This window comes from Salvia splendens, chromosome 6 (assembly GCF_004379255.2).
Source record: "Salvia splendens isolate huo1 chromosome 6, SspV2, whole genome shotgun sequence".
Lineage (NCBI taxonomy): Eukaryota > Viridiplantae > Streptophyta > Magnoliopsida > Lamiales > Lamiaceae > Salvia > Salvia splendens.
In genome coordinates this window covers 30455169-30469747 of record NC_056037.1, presented here as the reverse complement: position 1 = coordinate 30469747, position 14579 = coordinate 30455169, and positions in this window count along the sequence as shown.

Here is a 14579-nt window from a genome sequence, read left to right as displayed (position 1 = left end):
CACAAAGTTCTCACACTTAGACCAAGCATTGGGCTAAGTGGGAAAAGACACAGAACAACAGAAATAAAAAAACAAAACATCCTTGACAGAGCGTATATCTAAAACATATAGACTAACAAAACACATATTAGACACACAAACTTCTCACACTTAGGTCCAGCATGGCCTAAGTGGGAGACGACACATAAAATATATACGACTTAACTAAAAATAAAAACTAAAATAGAAACTTAAAATTACTTGGTGTATAGGGGCGATCAATTCCGACTCTGGTCCCCACGGGGACCAGACTTCCTGGCTACCATCTTTGTTTTATTTGGTGGTGGTGGGGCTGGTTCATCATCCTCCCTCTTCTTGGTTAGAGTAGTTGCTGGGGAGCTGGAAACTGGCTTCACTAGGGTGGCTCCTGGGGCTTGCTGTTTGGGCTCTGCAGGTGCTTTAGGAATCATGCGCTGCTGGGCCGGGATGATCTGCTGCTCGACCACAACGACCATTCTCATCATCACGTCGACGGCATGGGTCATTTTCTCTGTGTGCACCTCCATCAGTCCCCTCTGAGCCACTGCATTCTTGCCCAGCTTCAACATCATTTCCTCCATCCTGGTTTTCCACCCATCATCAGCCACCTTTGCTGGCGCCTCGTCCTCCTCTCTATCGGTCTTCAATGTCACCCCCTCCTGTTTCCCGACCTCATAGAATCGGACTTCACCATCCTTAATTATGGTGAGTCCCTTGTTGAAGAGAAAGGGGAGATCAAAACTCTCTAGGGCATCGCACAGGGGCAAGTGGGTGACTTAATCGGCTATCTTCATGGCCACGTTCCTCTTGATGAAGGATCCTAGGAGATTGCAAGTGTAGAGATGGCGATTTGAGTGGGTCCTGACCAGGTGGCATGATTGGGCCATCCAATAACCTAGATAAACCTTCATGCCCTTAAGCATGCACCACATAAAGTACAACTCTGGAGTGGTGAGAGTTGCGCCTACTTGACCCAGCAGATTGTATCCGATGTATACTTGCGCCAGGCGGAGGACTTGGTCAGTGATATGTATTCCTTTAGAGCACATTGTCTTGAATTTTCCTCCTTTCTTGTGGGCAATCATCCTCCAGGCCTCCTCAGTTACGAAGCACTTTGTCTTCTTGGGTGGGCTAATCTCTCTTTCGTTCCAGGCCCCTTCCTCATCCTCTTCGGGCGTAAATAGCCCCATCCTCAGTGACCACTCTCTGATACTCATCACCATCTCCTTGTTGAATAGTCGGAATGTAATTGAGTCTGCATCAGGATCTGTGGTGGATTTGAATTTGAAGGATGTGAAGAATTCCTTCGCCAGAGCCACCGGTACCTCTTCCATGCAGTGGTCCAGAAGCCACTCGAACCCGATGCTCTTGAAATAGGAGATGAACTTCTCTTCCACACCTAGATCCCTCAGGTCTGAGAGACACAGACTTTTTCCTGACTTAGCCACTTTCGCATTCGACACTCTTCCCTCGCACGCCATGCTCTGTTTGGGGTCCTCGAAATGGACCATCGCTTCCAATATTTTTTTGGTAACAAAGACCTCCATCTTTTCGAACACACCATCTTCCTCCTGGGGGTCCTCGGTCTTATTTTCAAATTCCTTTTGTGCTTCTTCCTCTTCAGTCGGCGAGGCAAACGAAACTAGGATTTTCTCTGGAGTGACATCCTCTGCAGCGTCCGGAGTTTCCTGGGCCTGGGGAATATCGTCCCCTATTTCCTCGGAGTCGCTCAGCCTCAGTTCCCTTTGCGGTTTGGCCGGCGCTGCGTTCTTCCAATTCTTAGCCCGACGTGACTGTCTCCTAACCGTTCTCTCGTCAACCGGGGTTCCCTTTTCGTCCGACGTTATATCGTATAGCACGACGATCTCGGCCTCAATTCCTATCTCTGTATCTCGATCTCTGGTTTCCTCCTATAGACAACTGGTGTTGTTTCTTCCTTCTCATCAACCCTATCAGACTCCACATCACTCTCAACAGTCCCCTCATCTTCCTCACCTACCATACTCTCAACCTGCTCTTGTATCTCGTTATCCTTCTCGCATCCTTCCGTTTGTTTTCCTACCCCCTCGCCCTTAGATTCGACTTCCTCGTCATCCCCTGCCTCACCACCCTCATCACCTTCCTCAGTCAGTTTCACTTCATTCTCATCCCCTGCCTCATCACCCTCATCGCCCTCATCACCCTCCTCAGTCAGTTTCACTTCCTCCTCATCTTCGAATTTATCATCCCCCTCTTTGGTGTTCTCTGTTTCTTCCACAGGGGGTTCGGTAGGGTCTTGGGTTTCGATATGGGGGGTTCGGTAGGGTCTTGGGTTTCTTAGTGTGCATAGAGCTTGAGATGTGGGTGTCTCAATCAAGGTTTGGGGTCTGGGTAGAATCTTGAGTGGGGTTAGGGTTGAGGTGACTTCTTCCTCTTGACATGCAACCGCCATTCAAGCGAAAAGATCACTCGCCCTCACTCCACGGTCGAATTTCTGGAGAAATTCCTTCATAATCTGCTCTGGGTCGGTCATCGTGGTGGCGGTGGGAGTGACCGTAGCGGTAGGCGCGCTCGAACTGGTTTCTGGCAGTGGAGGGACTGCAGTCGGTGTTAGCATTGACGTTGGAGCGGTTGCAGGCACCGTGATTTGGGCAGTCGCAGGCTCGACAATTTTTGGTGGTGGTACCGACGGCGGTTTCTGGGCGGTAGGGTTTGAAGACGACGCCTTCTTCGACGTTCCCCGACCATTCCTTTCAGTGGTTGTGCATTCTTCCGGCGGGATTGGCGGGTTGCGGGTTGTTTCTCCATCTGGTGAGCGTTGTTTTATGGCGAGGTTATCAGAAACTACTTTTCTGCAGAGAGGAATTGGTGAGTTGTGAGAGAATAATTTGGGAGTTATGGGGGAAAATATTTTGGGGGTGGAAGTTAATGAGTTTAGGGGAAGTTATTTTAGGAAAAGGAAAAAGAAAATAAGGAAAATGGAAATAAGGAAAGAAAAGAGAAAAGAAAAAAGAAAATAAAAACAGGGGAAGGTCGAACGGTTGCGTCCTAGCGCAAGCGACCGTACGCGTCCCCCAGGTTTGAAATTTAAATTTTAAAATTTTTAAAACTCCTCCATTTTTTTCTATTCCTCCCACCTTTTTCTTACATATGATTCCTTAGAAATTTTCCCCCATTCTCCCGGGTCATGTACTCTCAACACTTACAAAAATTTTAACTAAAAACGAACACCGAACAGCCTGGTCCAGGAGATATGAATCCAAAAAAAATTTTCAATGTCAAATTACTTTCCCAAGCATGTTTGGTATTACAAAAATATTTTTGGGTTAAAACAATTTTTTTCTTTGTTTGGTTTTTCTTTTTATCAAGTTTCAAGAAAACATATTCACATTATTTACATATCGTGTTTAAGTATTCTTGGGAATATCATGGTTCAGTACACAGATTTTTTTGAAAATCATCCCTATCTACCTGACCCAAGAATTCCCGAAGTATACCTAAACAATTTGACCAGTTAGTCGATAGTGGGGAGCATGCGTAGTGGAATTTCTTCCACCACACACAGCTCTGAACTGTCCCTAAACACCTTAACTTTGTGACCATTAACAAGGAAAGGGGTAGAGTTAGAAGCGTTTTCCTGAATTTCCACAGCTCCGTTTGCTCTGTGACCAACGATCGTGTAGGGTCCGATCCACTTAGACTCTAGCTTTTCGGGCATCAGCTTCAACCGTGATTGGAACAGGAGCACTTTCTAACCAACCTGCAACTCCTTGACCCGAAGGTTTTTGTCGTGCCACAACTTGTTTTTTTCCTTGTACCACATCGCAGCATCGTATGACCTAAGCTGCAATTCCTCCAGCTCTTGCAGTTGGAGCTTCCTCTCCTCTTCACAGGCCTGGGGCTTCATATTCATCTCTCTGACTGCCCAGTACACCCTATGTTCTACACCGACTGGGAGATGGCACATCTTGCCAAACACGAGCCTGTAAGGCGACATTCCAATGAGAGTTTTGAACGCAGTCCGGTAGGCCCAAAGTGCATCATCCAACCGTCTGCTCCAATCTTTCCTTGACGGGTTGACTGTTTTTTCTAGAATTTCTTTAATCTCTCGGTTGGAAATTTCTGCATGCCCGTTGCTTTGTGGGTGATACGGAGTAGAAAGTTGGTGGTGTACTCCGTATTTCTTCATAAGGGCCTACATGGTTCTGTTACAGAAATACGTTCCCTGGTCTGAAATGACTACCCTCGGCACTCCATATCGGCTGAAAATGTTAGCCTTAAGGAACTTCATGACCTCCTTTGCTTCACATGTGGCAGTCTCCTTAGCCTCTATCCACTTCGATACATAATCTACTGCCACCAGTATGTAAGAATTTCCATAGGAAGATGGGAATGGACCCATGAAGTCCATCCCCCAGACATCGAACACTTCACAGACAATTACTGGGACCTGGGGCATCTCATCACGAGTAGAGATTCCCCAGTCTGCTGGCAGAGGCCACAATTCTGGCAGAACCCATAAGCACCCTTGTTCAACGACGGCCAGTAAAATCAACTATCTAAAACCTTCCGTGCAGTTTTTCTTGGGCCAAAATGCCCACCGCATGCCAATGCATGACAATGGTCCAGCACGTCCCTCCGTTCCCATTCCGGAATACATCTTCTAATCACCTGATCTGAACCATCCTCCAAAGGTATGGATCATCCCAAAAATAGTACTTGGCCTCACTCCTAATTTTCATCCTCTGGGCCCGAGAAATATCTGGTGTACTGGGCAGCTCTCCTGTGACCAAGTAGTTTGCCAGGTCCGCGAACCATGGCTCTGCATTCAGCTGATACTTCCCTTTGTCCGAATCTCCTGGACCGGTTACTGCCAACAACTTCTCCCATCTAATAGGTCTAGAGGATTCTCCCATGTAATATAGATGCTCCTCTGGGAATGCATCTGGTATAGCCTCCTCTGTATCTCCTTGAAAAATTCTGCTTAGATGATCGGCTACCTTATTCTCGGTCCCTTTCTTGTCCTTCACTTCCTAGTCGAATTCTTGCAGTAACAACACCCATCAGATTAGTCTTGGCTTAGACTCCTTCTTTGTCAACACGTACTTAATCGCTGCGTGATCAGTGAACACTATCACCTTCGACCCAAGTAAATATGGTCGGAACTTTTCAAAGGAATACACCACAACTAACATTTCTTTCTCCGTGGTGTCGTAATTCTTCTGGGCCTGGTTAAGAGTCATCGAGGCATGGAAAATTACATAGCTCTTCCCATCAATTCTTTGACCTAGCACTCCTCCGACGGCGTAGTCGCTGGCATCACACATCACCTCGAAGGGGTGATTCCAGTCCGCAGCTCTGATTATAGGGGCTGATACAAGCTTGTCTTTCAAAAGTTGGAAGGCCCCTTGACATGCCTCGTCAAAGTTGAAATCCACATCATTCTGCAGGAGGCGGGTAAGTGGCTGTGCAACTTTTGCGAAGTCTTTGATGAACCTTCGGTAGAATCCCGTGTGGCCCAAGAATCCCCTTACTTCTTTTCTGATTGGTAGGATAAGGAAGCCTTGAAATCACGTCCACCTTTTCCTTGTCCACCTGAATACCACTTTCCGAGACGACGTTGCCCAAGATAATTCCCTCTGGCACCATAAAGTGACATTTTGCAAAATTCAGCACCAAATTCTTCTCTCGACATCTTTGTAGTACTAGATCCAAGTTAGCTAGGTAGGTTTCGAATGAACTTCCATAAACTGTAAAATCATCCATAAAAATTTCGATACACTCTTCCAGCAGGTCCGAGAAGATGCTCATCATGCACCTTTGAAAGGTGCCTGGTGCATTACACATGCCAAATGGCATCCTTCTGTACGCATATGTCCTAAAGGGACACGTGAAAGTCGTCTTCTCCTGGTCTTCCGGATCTACGTATACCTGGAAATACCTACTATACCCGTCCAAAAAGCAGAAGAATTGCTTGCCCGCTAGTCTCTCAAGCATCTGATCAATAAAGGGCAACGGAAAGTGATCTTTTCGTGTAGCCCCGTTCAACTTCCGGTAGTCGATACACATCCTCCAGCCCGTTACCAGCCTTGTGGGCACAAGCTCATTCTTTTCATTCTTCACCACTTGTATCCCCGACTTCTTTGGTACCATGTGGACTGGGCTTACCCACTCACTGTCTATCGAATAGATGATTCCCAAGGACGGTAGTTTCAGAACGTCCTTCAAGACTTCATCTCTCATATTTTGGTTCAGTTTCCTTTGTGGATCCCAGTAGGCCTTTGCTCCTTCCTCCAAGCGAATATGATGCATACAGAGGTCAGGACTGATTCCCACTAAGTCTGATAGAGTCCAACCTATAGCTTTCTTGTTTCTTCTGATCACTTCCAATAACTCATTTGCATGTTTCTGGGTCAAGTTATTGTTGATGATTACAGAGAACGTCTCGTTCTCCTCCAAATAAGCATACTTTAGACCGGATGGAAATGTCTTCAACTCCTTTTTTGGCGAACTTGTCTCCTGGGGCAGTAGATTCTTTTCCATTTCTTTGGTGATTAATCCTTTAGGCCCTGGAAATTTTTCCAAACTAGCCGCATGGGCTTATCTCATTGACTCGGCGGATTCAGGATTCTTACAGAATTCTACAATCGCCTCTGCCAGCTCTTCATCCGTCAACTCCAGAGTGTTCATGGCCTCACACCATCCTGCTACCTCTCTATCAATAGGATGGCTTAACTCAGAATTGTCAATATGTTCATGCATTAATTCAGTCTCAAGATATTCTTGGACCAATGGGTTAATGACATCCACAGCATGCAGATTCTCCACATCTAAAGGTTTTTTCATTGCTTCATCAATGTTAAAGTGAATTTCTCCCCATGATAATCCAGACATATCGTTCCATCAAACACATCAATTATGGTCTTATCGGTGCGTAGAAATAGTCTACCTAAAAGCACTCCATTCGACTCAACAGACTCATATTCACTCATCTTAATCACATGGAAATCAGCTGGATACAAGAAATCATGCACCTTAACTATTACGTTTTCCAACACACCTTCTGGACTAATGCATGACCTACACGCTAACTGGATTACCACCTTCGTATCAACCATTCTTACTCCTTCCAGTTTCTTATATAGATGGAAAGTGGTAAAACATTTATTGATGCTCCTATGTCACACATAGCAAGCTCAACTCTAATGTTCCCGATTGAAATGGGAAGAGTGAACATACCTGGGTCAGTGCGTTTCGACGGCTTCCTCCGCTTCTGAATCACTGCTGACACAGTTTCTCCGATCACTATTTTGCCATTGGGTTTGGTCTTCCCGGCGATAAAATCCTTGATGAATTTACTGAAAATAGGCAGCTTCAAGGCTTGGAGAAAAGGCAGGTTGATTGCCAACTTGCCGAAGATTTCCATGAAATCTACTAGATCATCTTTTTTCTTCTTGGCCTCCCCTCGGTAGGGAAAAGGCTTCACTTGGTTGACCGTGTTGCTGGAATCTCCCTTGGAGGACTCTCCCATCTCTTTCCTCATTTCTTCAACCTCCACATCAGTTCCTTGGTCTTGGAAGAATTGGCCAGCCATTCGGGGTATTGGTTTCCCCAAGTCTCCGATCTGGATATCATCCTCTGTTCTAGCTTCCCCTGTTTCAGCTTCCCATGTTTCAGTGTCTTTCTTCTGTGGGGTTGGGTTATCCTTTTCCTTGCTCACCACAGGAGGTGTTCCGTCATCAATCTTCATTGTCGGACCTTTATACTCTCGTCCAGACTTAAGTATGATCTGACTGATGTTCGCCCTGTCCGGTGGCTTGACTGTGGTAGGAATCCGTCCTTCGTTTCCGCGCATCTCACCCAGGGAAGTCGCGATATGAGATAGCTGCTTCGCCAGCATGTCCATGGCTGTCTTGTGCTCCACTTGAGCGTCTTGAAGCTTATGTACCACATCATTGTTGGACTGCATATTATTCTGCATGTGTTGCTGTGATCTAACCAAATCGTTCACCATCTCATCGAGGCTCTTCGACTGCCTGGAGTTTGGCTGACTGGTATTCGGTCCTTGCTAGTGGGTTGGTCCATGTCCCTGATTTGGACGGAAATTTTCTTGGCCTCCTTGATTGTTGTTGTACTGATGACTCGACCATTGATACCCTTGATTCCCTTGGTAATTGGGCTGAGGGTTCTGGTTATAGCCATGGTAATTCCTCTGGTGTGGTGGCACATAGGAGTTTGCTGGATTGTTTTGATTCCTATTGACCCAGTTAGATTGGTCGCCCTGATTCCGGTTGCCCCAATTATTCTGCCCCTCCTGATTTCTGTTGGCCCAGTTGGGTTGCCGCTCCTGAAGGTTCGAATAGTTGGTGTTCTGTTGTTGGGGTGGCAAATTTGGGTCGTTATAAGACCATCTAAAGTTTGGGTGGTCCCTCCATGGGGTATCTTTTTGCTTCCCTGGGTTCCAACTTCCATTCGAATTCCAGTTTCCCATCGCATTTACCTGAGCTTGAATTTCTCCATCTCTTGGTTGACCATAGCAATGGTATCATTCCTTTGGGCCCGGCATTTGCTTGGCCTTTTCGGCTGGGTCCGGCGAATTATTTTTTCCTAAGGCGGTCAGAATCGTCTTCTCCAGCTTATCCATCCTAGCGTCTATCATATCATCATTTTGCACATTCACTGCATTCACATTTCCCTTTCTAAGGATAGTACGAGGGGAGTCATACGCCTTCTTCGCATCGATCAATCTTCCAAAAATTTCTCTGGCCTCGCTCACACGTTTCTTTGTGAAATTCCCCCCGCTCGAAGAGTTTAGTAAATCCTTGGACTCTGAATTCGCCCCTTCGTAGAAATTGTTGTAGACCTCTGCTTCGCACATTCGGTTGTTGGGGCAAGAATCGAGCAATTCCTTGAAATGTGACCAATATTGGCTCAAGGACTCATCATAATCCTGTCTGCACGCTAGAATTTCCTTCTTGATGGCATTCGTCTTGTTCGAGGGAAAAAAGTAGTCCAAGAAAAGCAGTCTGAAGTCTGCCCACGTGCTGATAGAATTGGTCGGTAACCTTAATAACCATGTGTTGGCCTCACCCTTCAGCGCAAATGGGAGTGCACGCAACCTGTAATCCTCTTCGGTCGAATTCGGGGGCCTCTTCTGAATACTGCAAAGTTTGCAGAACTCATGGAGAAATTCATATGGGCACTCAATCTTTCGCCCGTACAAATGCGGCATCACGACCAACACGTTTGTTTTGATATCAATCGCCCATTGGGCTGGGGTAATAACAATGGCTTGGGATGGTTCGCTATTCAGATGGGCGTTGAGTGAGCCAATCTCGGGGTCGTTATCTGGTTCAGCCACCATGATAACACCTTCTGCTCTTCCTAAGTCTGAAGATGACTCTACTTCTTATTTGATTGGTGAGGTTAGGTCTTCGTCACTTTCCGAACTCAACTGGACTGGATCTCCTGTTGTTAACCCTGATATGGTGGTAACAAGGGATACTGCTTTCTTGACCTGCCAACTAGTTTGGCCATCTCTCCAACCGGATGAGTTGTTCCAGTGTCCAAACCTTGAGCCTTTGCTCATAAACTGAAAAGAAAAGGAAAAACAAACAAATCAAAACTATATACGCCAAAACCTCTAAACACAAACATAAACAACGCCATACATCCCCGGCAACGGCGCCATTTGGAGGTAGGAGAATAGTGCGTTGTGCTATTGATATATCACAAACCCCTAAGTCCAGAGGATTCGCTAGATCACAGGTCTAGGAGATCGTGGAACCTTCAGAATTCGTTCGTTGGACACACACTTTTCCGCTTCAAAAACCTCAACCCACTATACTATTGGCTATTATAAAGAAGTAAATGATCGATCCCACGAGGACGGATGAGTTAGCATGCATTTAGAGAGTTTTGGGAGGGTTCGGCTACCGCCACGCAACAAGTGGGTCGAGTATTTTAAACTACTGGACTTAGGAAATGAAAGCTAACTACTCTATCTACTGGGTCCAAGAAACGGGTGCGTACGGCACATGCATGACTCAAAATGTAAAATCAACTTGCGAGACAAAATCAACGAACTGGAGACTATACTGATTTCCTAAAATGACCGAACAAACTAGCACAGAAAGTGGGGACCAAATTTCCCTAAGTGTCCAGGTTCTGGAAAAGCTGCAGAAAAGTAAAGGACAAGGCAGAGAGAACAGATTTGATCCTAACTACTAACAAACTTCATCTTCTTCAGGAATCCAATCGGGAAAACAGAATAAAACAGAGTAATAAACATCATAAAAACAGAGCAAGTTCCAGATCTGAAATTAAACAAGGAATTAAAGGCTAAACTCAACAGATCTAAACTACTGGGCCTAGGAGATGCGAGAACAACAGTAAAAATGCCATAATCATGCAAATTCAATTCGCCACGTATCAGATCCACAACTCTGACTCACAATCCCTTCCAGATCCAACCGATCCAAACCCAACAACCTTCCGATCTAGGAACATGAACTTCGATTCAAACAACCACTCAACAAACAACCTCAGATTCAACCAATCTCAATTCCAATGCAACAGTCAATTGCGAAAAGCATCCAAAATCAGTAGAACAACATCAAACATCAGAAACCATAGGAAAACAGAAAGTAGAAACTGTCATATCCACGAGAACAAATTCCAAAACACAAAGCAGTCGCCGAGCTTCCGGCAAGGAAGTTCACGGCGAGAATAAACAACAGAAAATAAAAGCAAATTGTATCTTCGCCCTCGTGAGGACGGTGTTACACCACAGAAACTGGCTAGGAACCACCACGGTAGCCGGAAGTCACCTCATAAGTGCCAAGTGCGTGTGAAGTGAAGTGAATTGTGATTGGAGAGTGAAACTAAGGAGACTAAGTGTAAAAGATAGAAAAAAATGCTAAAAAGAAGGCTCCTCTTCTAAAAGGGATCGTCCCTTTATATAGGCAGCAATCCCTAGGGCACTCACTCTTCATAATTTGTCTTTTTTGCTCTTCATCCTTATACTTGCTCCTTGCTCCATTTTTGTATTCTGCCAGCGTTCCTTTTCATCTCCTAGGTCAGGTAAATTGCTGGCGTTTTTCACTTCATTTTCCTCCTTTTCTCTGCCCCCTGTAATTTATATACGCTTCCTAGGTCCGGCAGATTTTTCACGCACCTGAACTTAGAAACATACATTAGTGCACCGAAAACACAGAGTTTTAATCTAAAACCAATGCATGAAACAAGTCTTATCACAATTCAATCAAGCTTCCATCAAAACTATTGAAGAGGTTACATTCTCTTGTCTTCAACTTGTTGGTTTGTGCTTTTGTCCCAGCCGGGTCTGGCTTCATTTGAGAGTGTGCTTGTTGTCGCTATTTGTTGGTTTGTCGTCGGCATGTTCCTTTCTCAAAATTAATCAGTCTTATAATTATTAATATAAAATAAATTCTATTAAAAGTAATATTAATAGATTCCAACAAATGATTGTGTATCCTAATTTTGATGCAATAAATTCTTGATAGTAAAATTAGACTAAAGTGCATAAAATTTTAATTAAAATGGGATACTTGATCTCATTTTTTTATTACAAAAGAAAAGGTGGATGTCGCAGTTGAATGAATATATCACAATTTATTACACAAGAGATACAAAATCATTTCTTGATTTACTCTCTAATATGTGTGTGCCAGCCTATATCTCGATTAACAAGGTTAGGTTTACTACCATTGAAATCAAATTTGAATGTAATAGTTAATCTATATAGGCATATTGATCTGCCTAATTATTGGTAAACTAACTGTCAATTAAGTCGCCCGTACGACACTTGCATGAATCATGATCACAATCTCCCTATGTTTTCAATGTTATTATTAAATTGAAAAATTGAATGTCGGTTTTATTATGACTTTAAATTGTAGGGCAGTGGTAGGTGGTAGTAGTGTGGCGATATATATGCTCATGCTCGTAATATTTCCGATGAAATATCATTTCAACACAGTGATAATTAATTATAAATGATGCCATATTAACTAGTTATTATGTAGTGGTAGCTAATCTAAATGTAATGCAGCCCTTTTTAAGGGCATATAACGTTTGAAATATTCCGAGTTATTGATTTTGATATGAGATGATGATGGTGTCATACTATTTTCATTTACACTATAATTTTGAGCGTGTGTTTAAATTTATTTATCAAAAATATTATTTATTTAATTTTTTACAAAATGCCCCTCCAAATATTCTTCAATTTCGCTTATATATATTCGCTCGGTATAAATTTCTAGCTCTGCTCTTGATTCAATTGGTGAAATGCTTCTTCTAGATGCAGTACGTCGGGGATTTGAGTCATCTCAAAGATAAATAGAGAATTATTACTCCCTCCGTCTCTGAAATTTTGGCATATTTAATTTTCTGCACTGTTTTATAAAAATGATAATAAATAGTCAAAGTGGAGACAAAGTAAAGTAAAAGAGAGCATATAATATAGAGAAGACTTTTATATACATTATTATTTCTCTTATTTTACTCTCTTTACACTTTAACTATTTATTATCATTTTTTCAAAATGAGTGTAGAAAATGAAATGTGACAAATTTTCATGGACGAAGGGAGTATTATTTTTTTTTAAAACACTACATGTTAAATGAATCAATTTTGAATAGCAGTAATAAATAAGGAAAAGATAGGCAGGCAGGAAAATTAAATTAAATTGAATTTGTATATCAGCACATTAAAGGATGGGAAGAGGTGGTTGGAAGGAGTGAAATAAAAACAACTTGCGTAGTTGGGAGGGAGGAAGTTGCAGCCACAGTGAGATAAAGTGATTATGTTTCGAGTCAGAATTGGGTATATATCCCACAATTATAAAAATTTTATAAATATTTTAAAAAATTACGATATACGACTGTTTATTCAGCCTATTCTCATTAGCCAATTTTTTATATATATAAACGGCTAGGATGATTCTTTACTCAATACACCAAACCAGGTTTCCATTTGATCAAACTAATCATATTAAAGTTGAGATCTTCTGATAATTATATTGATAATCATTAATGTGGAATGATATGGTACATACCTTACGTGAGTATCATTCTCGTTTGATGCACGTTTAACGTCGTTCACTTCGATTTATATATTTAGTTTAATTCTAATACATTAAAGAATGTTATTGAAATTTTTAATTTTACAAATTCTGATTTGTTAAATTTATTTGAAATTATAGAGAAAACAAGTAAATCGAGCTTTGATTTTTATGAATTTTATGAAATTAAAATTTTCAATAACATTTTTAATGCATTAGAATCAAACTAATTATATAAATAAAAACAAACAAAGTTAAATGTGCGTTACACGAGAGTGATGCTCACATAAAAAGCTCGCATAGGGTATATAGTATATCATTGCTCATCATTCATAAACACAAATTACACAAACAAATTGCTCATTATTAATAGATGATTCGCCCTTTAATGGGACTGGAACTCTCATGCTTAATTATTCGTTCTTTTTTGCTTAAATTTATGTATTTATGCACGTGTGATTTGTGTTTATGCCAAATTTTGGTCTTCTTACTCAAGTAAATATGTTGTTGACTACATATTTATAGTAAATTGATTACATATTTACGTCTATTTAACTATTTTGATTTTGGCTTACTCACTCCTTCCTATTATATGAGTCACATTTGATATGTGCACATGTTTTAAAAAATGTAAAGAATAGTAGATTAAAAAAGTTAGTGGAATGTGTAATCTATTTTTTTATCGATTTTATAATAGAATATGAGTGGAGTGGGTTAGTGGAATGTGAGACCTACTTATGGTAAAAGTTAAATATGACTCTTATTGTGAGACGTACTGAAATGACAAATTGTGGCTCTTATTGTGGGACGAGGGATGTATTATTTTATAATTGTTTTTTATAGTTAAGTAACCGGAGTATATTAAAAGACTAATATGCATGCCTGCTAAAGTTTTGTTTTCTTAATTTTACACTTAATGAAGGGATGTTCTTCATCAACATAATCTCATTTTAATTGTATAAATAAGAATGTGAATCTTTAATTCGAACAGAATAATAGTAGTATATCAATTGCATAAATCATAGTAATAGAAAATTCATAAGATTGATCAAATATACATCTTGCGGAATATGATCACTTTTTTTTTACTGGTTTAGAGATATTCCATGTTTAATTATGAGAAACTTTGATACGAATCCCACCGGCCCATTCCCCTACTAAAAAAATGTCTCAATGAAACTTGTCTAGAATAAAAATTACCTACATTAGTTAAAAATAAAATCATACCCTACTTACTGAAAATATATGTTGGTTTATGCAATAATCCATACATAACTGGCGAAAATTGTCAAGGTATCAGGTAATTATCACCTTTATCAGTAATCCCACCCATATTCACTTTTATTCAACATTCTCAAATTTATTCGAACAAATATTATTTTTATTCATAATAATTATCACCTTTATCTGCGAAGTATCAATAATATTCCCAATCTCGCTGATTATATGTAATACATTCTATAAATGTATAATAATATTGAATGAACGTATAATA